At 41.6% G+C, this 9,498-nt stretch overlaps 1 pseudogene; it reads left to right on the forward strand.

The window, feature by feature from the left end:
• Positions 1-514: 514 nt before the first annotated feature.
• On the forward strand, positions 515-4,959 carry LOC119063642 (coatomer subunit gamma-1-like; annotated as a pseudogene).
• Positions 4,960-9,498: the final 4,539 nt, after the last annotated feature.

Below are 9,498 nucleotides of genomic sequence, written 5' to 3' on the forward strand. Positions count from 1 at the left end.
TTTTTAACTCTACCCTGCTCAGCTCTGCTGTTCATAGTAGACCATGGGCCCTTCCAAATTCTATTTCCTGGACACCTTTGTAAACTTTTGCTTCAGGTCAGCTTTTGCCCTAGGTAGCACTGGTGGGAGATTGAAGACTAGGAAGAAGTGGAAATAATTTAGTTTCTTCTCTGTAGTTGCTGGTGGCCAATCAAAGAGTCTCTGTATTTTCTTTGTGACCCCAGCTGTCTCATAACATCACCATCTTCCTAGCTTCCACCTCTTGCAGGTGGCTCCAGGTTCTAGAGTCTGGTAACCTTTCTCCTTTCAGTGTCTGATCAGACCTATGGATGGTAGTGGTATCTTCCTCTTGCTAATCTCTGGGTCACCTTATCATCTCCTTTCATCTAATACCCTTCCAGCTACCATGGTACCCTAATAGCTAACCCTCAATATTATTTTTATCTATTTTAACTCCTGGTAGCCACACCAGTCCAGTACCAGACTGCTGCTCTGTGCCCCTGCCAATGCCACCATGGTGAAGAAATTCAACAAGGAAGATAAAGAATCGTGTGGAGGCTCCATCCCATTCCAGCAACTTGAGAAAAGTTCAGTACTCTAGGTACTGAAGTATCTGTTTATTTAATGAAATTTCCAACAACCCTCTGAAGTGTGTCCACATTCTCACCAAGATACTTTACCTCAGGGATCTCCAACCTCTGGGCCATGGACTAGTACCAGGTCAGGCCTGTTAGGAACTGGGCTACACAGCAGGATGTGAACTTCAATGTAATGCACTTGAATCATCCTGAAACCATCCCCCTGATCCTGGTCCATGGAAAAATTGTCTTCCACAAAACTGGTACCTGGTACCAAAAAGGTTGGGGACCGCTGCTTACCTCAGAAACCAGGGGAGCACCTGGGGACCACTGAAGCAACTGAGGCCTTTTTTGCCATGGCCAAACTTTAAGTCCAACGATCCCACCATCCGTTGGATATGCTACTTGAGTGTCAGGGAAATGCCCTATATCTCAGAGGATGTCATCATCATCACCGGTAGCCTGACAAAGGACATGACTGGGAAAAAGATAATTCCTGGGGCCTGGCCATGAGAGCCTTCTGCCAGGTCACTGATAGCACCATGCTATGTCTATTGAATGTAATGTGATGGTTCAATATCTTGCACCATGTGCTTTGGAATGACTGCCTGGCTGTCAATAAGATGATTAGCAAGTTCACTCAACCTGGCCTCAAGTCCATTTGCATGATGATCCAAGGGGCCACCTAGCAGCTGGAGGAAGAGGACAACAGCCATGACAGCCCACTGTTGGACACCATAGAGAGCTGCTCACACAAGCATGAGATGGTCTCCAAGGCCACCTCCGCCATCATCAGTCTGCTGGGCTGCAGTGCCTAACAGCCAGCCCTGGCTGTGTTGGTGCTTTGGCTTGTCTGAAGCTCACCTGAGGCTACTCTACACAATGCCACTCAATAAGGTTGAGTGGCACCCTCAATAAGGTTGCCATGAAGCATCCATAAGCAGTGACAGCCTGTCATCTGAACCTAGAGAACCTAGTCACAAATTCCAATCTCAGCATTGCCACACTGGCCATCACCACCCTCCTCAAGACTGGCACCAAGAGCAGCATCAACCACCTCATAAAGTAGATCTCCTCTTGTATCTCAGAGACCTCAGATGAATTCAAGGTGGTGGTTGTCCGGGCCATCAGTGTCCTGTGTCAGAAGTATCCTCACAAACATGGTGAGGATGAACTTCCTCATGAACTTCCTGTTTACCATGCTATGGAAAGAGTGGCATTGAGTATAAATGGGCCATTGTGGGCTGCATCATCAGCATCACTGAGGAGAACTCAGAGAACAAGGAAGAAGGACTGTCACACCTGTCACTGAGGACTGTAATTTCACTGAGGACTGTAATCTCCTGGGCCAGGAGGGGCCCAAGACCAAAAAACCCCTCCAAGTACTTTTGAAGACTTTCAACGCTCTTGCCCATTTTATGGTGGGTGATTTACGAGCACACTTGCCCATACTGCCCTGAGTGTTCAGCAATTTTTGACTGAAAATGGCAGGACCCCTATGCCCCACCCTCTTTATTCAAACCATCTCACCCCAAGCAACTTTTTTGTTGCTGTTTCCCTGGATGAAAAAGCCCTCGAAGGAAATGTGTTTTGACATGGGAGAGGTGAAACAAAAAAAGGCGGAAGCATTACACAGAATCAAAACCAATGAGCTCAAAAACTGTTTTGATGTGTTGATTAGATTCCAATAAGCAAGCAAAATAGAACCAGAGACAATGAAATTAAGAACAAACCGACAGTAACCAAAGGGGAGGTAGGATGGGGAAACAGGGAAAAAAGGAGGAATGTTTTCAGGAACATGTATAAAGGACACATGGACAAAACCAAAGGGGGCAGGATCAAGGGTGGGAAGCAGAGGTGGTGGGGGTGGGAGGAGTGGTGGCCAGAAAATGGAGACAACTGTATTTGAACAAGAATAAAAATGTGAAAAAAACTGTTTTGAGCAAGGGAAAAAGATCTTGATAGGTGTATTGCATCAAATGGAGAGTACTTCGAAGGTGACTGATGTTTAAACATTTAAGAATAAATACATAATTTTTATAAATAAATTCTGGTTTTATTTGGGCCCCCCATATACAATGAAGCTGAATTCATAAAAATAAACCTTGAAATAGATGACAGAAAAGTAATGGCCTGGTATATAAGTCAGCTAATGTTACAATAATGCCCTGGAAGAAAGCACTCCAAAATCCAGTGGCTTATAGCAACAAATATCTGTTCTTTTCTTTCTCAAGTCCACAGCCTGGTGCCCTGCTAGGCTTGGAGTTTGGATTCAGGTCTCTTCCATGGGTCTTCCATTGTTCTTATTGTGCCAGTGGCTATTCCTGGTGTGTTCTCTTAGCAAATGGCAGCAGTGCAAGAGGGCGCAGACAGAAACATGAGACATATATTGACATTTTGGCCCAGAATTGTCAGACTTATATTTCTGCTTGACATGGTAAGGCTTAGCATAAATGGAGCTCTGCCCACTCCAAAGGATTGTATCAAAGTCTCATCGTAGACAATGTGAAAGTGTTAAGTTCTAACAAAAGGAGAGCATGAAGATTTACAGGCAAAGATCCGAACTACCACACCTGGTACTAAATCTAACACCCACTAAAAATAGGAGTTCAGTGAACTTGGGCCTCCTTTTTTATGTAAAAATAAGGGAAATTTGGATTTGGTCATATCTAATGGCCTGTTTAATTCTTCATTAATTAGGAATGAGGGACAAATTCATTTGTATAATTTGTACATCTTCATATTATACAATAAAGGCTTTACTTATGAAATGAAATAAGATTGCACTGAAAGGGCTTAACTATTTCTGAAAACAAGCATTTTAAAGGATTCCTTTTATCATAATTTTATATGCCTGGATGATATTAATTACACATGAATTATTTTGGTTTGAATACTAATAGAGTCTTGAAAAAACATTTACTTAGAAACATTTGTTATCCAATTAAGTTGATTTATTACATATAGACCATACTTTGATTAATTAGACATGCCACTATTTCAAACGGCCCTGCATGCCAATTTGCTTCCATTTCACGGGCTGATAATACAAAAATTCCTATTTGCTCTGACTCCTCAGGAAACAGCCAGGCTTGGCTTACTACCCAGAGCCTTGTATGAAATCGGGGCATCTGGTTTCCGGTTTTGGCTCTGCCGCCTCATCGCCACGTGACTGTGGACTAACTGATGGTTTTGTGCCTTTCTTTTTTTTGCAAAATGAGGAGGAGTCGCAGCTGAACCACTTCACTGGGAGGATTAGAGAAATGATCAAAGGAGGTTCCATGTGTAAAAGCACTTTGACAAATTATGCCCTGAGCACACTGAACAGTTTCATCATGACGGCATGTTTTAATTGGTTTTATTATTATTTAGGTCTGGTGAGCCATTGGATCAGCAGACAACTGCTGTCAGAAAGGTTGTTGATCATACTCAGATTCCCGAGAGAGGGAGTGCTTGACACGCCATCAGGGGGCCACGTGGGCAGTCACTGAGGCAGGTCATGAGGCAGAGGGAAAGACGTGGACTGTGGACAAGCCCCTTTAGTGTGCTTTCCATGGGAATGAAGAGGCAAGTAGACTATGCAGATTTAAGACTGGCTAGTTTGAATAATTAAGCAGGCTCTGGGGCATAGGGGTTGTCCCGGGGTTGTCTGGCACCTGGACCTTAGGCAATCAGGGCAAATGTACTCATGGTGGTCTAGAGTTTGAGAACCTTAGAAGGCTGTTGTTGTTGTTTGTTTGTTTGTTTGTTTGTTTGTTTTGGTAGGGGTGGCAGGTAGAGTCTGGATTGGTTGGTTTCTATTTAAAAGGGCACCCCTCAAGGAGAGGTCATATCCTGAGGAGTGGAGATGATGAGAGAGGCAGAATTTTAAAGCAAGGTGACTCAAGCATATTATCAAGTTGTACAGAACAGGACATGTTCAGTAGAGGCATGCAGGGCAGATGTTAAAGCATAATGTTTGCAGAAGCTTAGAAACATGGTTAATAATGGGAAGCCTTGTACCCTGCCTCCAGCAATCTTCCAAGGCATTCAACTTGCCATATGGTTGGGAACATGGAAACCATGTAACTCTACCCTATATCTTCAGAGGGCATCTGCAGCTATCTAAAACCAATCTATAAAAGACATTCGCCCACCTATACATATGATAAATGAGAAGAAGAAATTAATTTCTTAAATAGAGCTAGATTCTTTACTTTAGATGTCTCAGAAAAATAACTTTCAAAGCTGGAGGGGGAGAAAACCCTCATAGTCATGCGCTGATATTTTCAGCAAAGAAACTGCTCTGCAGAAGCGGCACAAAGAGCCCACAGATGAGGAACAAGCTGTGGGAGTTGGACCAAAGCATGAACTTGAGGAAGAACCGGGGTCTCCAGTTTAGCCATAAAAGCCCAAAGTATTTTAGTAAATAGTGATTGTGTTAATCATCTTTTAAGAAAACCCTCTATAGGATGTGAGGGCAATCTGTCTGTGACATCTGTCACCCCATTGGTCTCCAGGGTTGATTCGGCTGATCTGGCTGACTAGGCGAGTGTCCTCTCCCTCCCTCACTGATCCATGTGGGTCCCTCCCGAAGCTGCTCACCCTGTCGAAGAGGACGATATTCCCAACTAGAGAAGAGGACCAGTCTAAGGTCAAGGGTATATGAGTAGCTATGGCTCCCCTGCTAGGACCTCCAAATAAGTGCTCAAGAAAACCTTCTAGAGTTGTCTTTGTTCTCATGATACAGTGGAAACATCCTGAAATAATGTGTAATCTGCCCAATCGCCATACTGGTTTGTCAGTTCAGCCTGTTTTTGCCTTACATTTCAGACTTCAGCCAGGAAAAAGTCTAGTGTAACTTCATACAGTAGTTGGCTGAAAATGCCTGAGACTTGCAATAAACTTTTTGTTCTTCTGCTCATCCTCTTAACTTGACCTACAGTCCTATAGATTCTCAGGGCCTGAGCTTGGATTTTTCCCTTTTTGCTGAGCAATTTTTAACCCTCTGTTTTAAAGCTGGGCTGGATGTATGATCAAATGCAAGATATATATATATATATATATATATATAGTCTCCCACCAATGAACAGAGGTTTACTTGCCTGTTCACCAGTCTCTTTCCCCAAGGTTCTGCAAGTTCCATGAGAGGACAGTATTTCAAATCATTATTTACTCCCAAATAGTAAAACTTTGAATCCAGCACTGTGGGAGTCCTAAAAAGTATCACTCTAAAAAATTGCTGGATCCTGGGGCTGGGCTAAATACTTCTTCTTTATGTTCCTAAATTCCTTAGTTATCTCTCATTAAATGCAGGTCAATACCACTGTTTATGCAGATGTCTCCTACATTACACATCACTTTTTTTAAGAACAGAATTTGTGACTGATTCATCTCTACTTCTGTAATTTAAAACACAGTGGTACAATTTAGGGACTTAGAAATTGTACCTATTTATAATTGTTATTATAATTATTATAAAATGTTCTTGAAGAGATGTATGAATAAATGAATAAATAAATGAGAAACTGGACATGATCAGATCTGAAGCAGGAGCGATAATGGGGATGGATACTGACATACATATTATGCCCTCCTCATAGGGTATTTTTCCTCCAAGATAAAATCATTCAGAAAAAAAATGTAACACCAAAGTGAGTAAAACAAGGTGTTATTATAAAACCACTAGGATGAATTAAAAGTGGGAGAATAATATAATTTATTTCCATGTTCACTGGATCTCACAATTTAGATTGTGCCTATTGGTAAAACTACAAAGTTTAATGACTTTCGCTTTTTGAAAGACATTTGTGTTTACTGATTATCTATTGCTTGCACTAACCAGAAAACCAAGATCTTAATGTCAAGGTCATGATGTCTCTAGCCACCTGGAGGACAAGATGTTTGATGTCTAGAAGGGTTTGTGTATATCATTTCATGGATGGGAGGTGATTTTTAGGATAAAATAAAAAGCACATATTTGGAAAGAACTGCATTACAATACTGTTCAACTTTATCCAATTGCCTCGTGCAACAGAAGTGATGAGATTTCAGGGAGAATGTTAACCACTACTCCTCCAAAGGGGTAACTGTGGCTAAATCAGGGAGTAGCAGGGCCCTGATCTCTTGTCAGGTACCCTACCAGGACCAAGAGCTTCACTCTTTGATGCTTGAACTTTGCTGTTGGGTAAGAGCATAGCCAGGGACAAAACCTTGCCATCGGCTTTTTCTCCTCACACTGCTAACTCCTGCCCCCTTCCTGTGCTTCCCTGAAGTGCTCACCTCTCTGGCAGCCCCTCTCTCTCCTCCAATCACCACTCAGGACAGAGTGAAGGCGGGTGCCTGCTGTACGGGGCTTTAGGACAGGATGAGTGGAGAGTGAGAGCATGGTAGGGGAAGAAAGAATGAAGAAACATCCAGTTACCAAATCCAAATGTAAAAAATTCACAGAGTTTTTAAAGTCTGTTCTTTTGGCCACCTTTATGTTCAAAGCAGAAAGAAAAAGAAGCCACATTTCTGTTTTTCCTCCCCTTATTACTTCAGGGCATTAACGTACTTTGAACTTCATCTATCAGATGAGCTGGTTCCATACCCAAGAGGCATTATTATCACCCAGTTCAAAAGTGTTCAACATATGGACACCATCAAAACCCAAACTGACTTTATGTTCCTCATTTCTAGCAAACGATTAAAGAAATCTAATCAAGACACATGCCTGTGTCAGGGGCTAGGCAATGCACCATTAAATGTACCTTTGAGTTGTGTGCAGACCTTGCAAGACTCCACAAACTCATTTTAATTATTTTATATAGACAAATTGAAAGACCCAGTCTCTTCATTAGGGTGCAGCCCCCCCATAAACAATAACAACAACAACAACAACCCACAAAGTCATGATGGAAAACAGACGCTGCCTCTTCAAATCATGTCCATATTGGCATTACACAACTGTAGCCTGATTGTATTGTTAACTAATTCTCAAAATTCACAGTAAGCCAAAGAACAATCTGACAAGAGTACTTGTCATTTAATCAGTAAATTAAAAAAATAAGTTTTTTTAAAATCACAAATGTTTCTTTATTTAATTAACGTGTACTATAGGCCAAAATCTCACACCAGCTGGATAGTCAGGATAAATGGCTTTGCTTATATCCTCCATTTATCAAGCTAATAGCTTTTTTTCTGTTATTGATTCTAGAGAGAGAGGAACAGAGAGGGAAAGAAACATTGATGTGAAAGAGAAACATCGATCTGTTGCTTCTTGCACATTCCCCTGCTGGGGATGAACCCGCAACCCAGGCATGTGCCCTGACCAATAATCAAACCAGCAGCACTTTGGTTTGCAGGATGACACCCAACCAACTGACCACACCATCAAGGGCAAGCCAAAAACTTTTCAGAAGAGGAATGAGCTTTGATGGTAGAAAAGAAAGGTGAGGTAACAAGATCAGAATCGAGTTCTTGTTGCAGAGAATCATGCATTTCAGGGAGAAAGATGAAGAAACTTCTACTTCAAGATCCTACTTCGACATCTATAGATTTGAATAATACAGGTTGAGAAGTTTTAGAGATTATCTAATTCAACACCTCTTTTCTTCCATGTGTTCATGAAAAATTATGCAAAGTGTAATTGTAAGGCCACATGGTAAGGCGTGAGGAATCCATTGGAAGAGAACTGTATCATTTGACCTACTGTTTTAAAGTCTTGGAATACTGAGATTTAACTGGATTAAGTTTAGCTTTAATGCACTACCAATTAATAATTCATATCTCTAAATGAAGAATTAGTCAGCTTGTTTCATTTCACATTCTGGGAGCAGTTTTTTTTTTCATTTTGGAGCAAGGATCCATGAATGTTTCTTAATATAACACCATGATATGTCAGCCCAGTCCCAACTCATTTGTGCAGTATCTCTATTTTCTTCTTAATTAAACACAGAAACTGTTGATTTGGGGACAAAAATAGAATCTATTGAAGTCTGAATTTCTTCCCAGAAAATATTTTGCCTTTGCCTCCAGATGTCAAGAGTGACACATGGGTACAGCTCATGTGGGGGGAAGGGACAGACAGCTGCCTGTTGCCCTTCCAAGAAGGCAGACGGGCTGCAGAAGATCACTGACTACCTGCTGGGGGTCCTGTACTGCAATTGCTCCAGCCAAATGATTGCTTGAGCTCTTCTAACCCCTTCATAAATACGGGCAAGAAGCAGTAAAAGAATTGAATATAAATCCATCAGTGAAGTAAGTGTTAATGACTACAAAGTACTCAAAGAGCTATAATTAACTTGGAGCAAAGAATTCACATGTGCATAATACATTCAATAAAATAATTAAAAAGTATTGCTAAATGTCGAATGAGAGGTGCATAATATAAGGGTTCAAGAATGAAGAGCACTGGCAGGTTATGTAAATAGAAGGCCACATGGAGACAGGCAAGAGTCAGGCTTTGCAAGTTGGTTTGCTGTCACCACCCACGAAAATGAGAATCTCCTTATTTATGTCCTTGCTCTCCGCTCACCAGAATTTTGAGCCGTTGCCTCTTTGTGATCTGTGCAAGTTGTCATGTGTGTCTTTACTAATGGAGGCCTCCAATTTTTTATTTTAAATACACTTGGAGATGACTGTTCATCCAACTGGGGTCATCAAAGTGCTTTCCTAAACTGCCTATCCTGATGCCAGCCCTATGGCTCTGTCTGGTGGCCAGGACATCTCCAGTCTCACTTCCCACTGCCAAGTCCACTGATATGAGTGATTTGCGAAGATAGTGCTTTTACTGCTTTCAAGCTCCCACAGAAGGTATAGTTAGGCTTACAATGAATTGGCCGAGATAGATGTTTTCGTTTTTTTAACCTGAGTATAAATTGCCTCTGTTTTGAGGCAAGGCAATTTAGCTAAATATTCTCTAAGCATTCTTTCTATCTTTAAAATGATGGGGTCATTG

The sequence above is a fragment of the Artibeus jamaicensis genome, unplaced genomic scaffold (genome assembly GCF_021234435.1).
Source record: "Artibeus jamaicensis isolate MK-2021 breed Jamaican fruit bat unplaced genomic scaffold, CSHL_Jam_final contig_354, whole genome shotgun sequence".
In the NCBI taxonomy this organism is placed as follows: domain Eukaryota; kingdom Metazoa; phylum Chordata; class Mammalia; order Chiroptera; family Phyllostomidae; genus Artibeus; species Artibeus jamaicensis.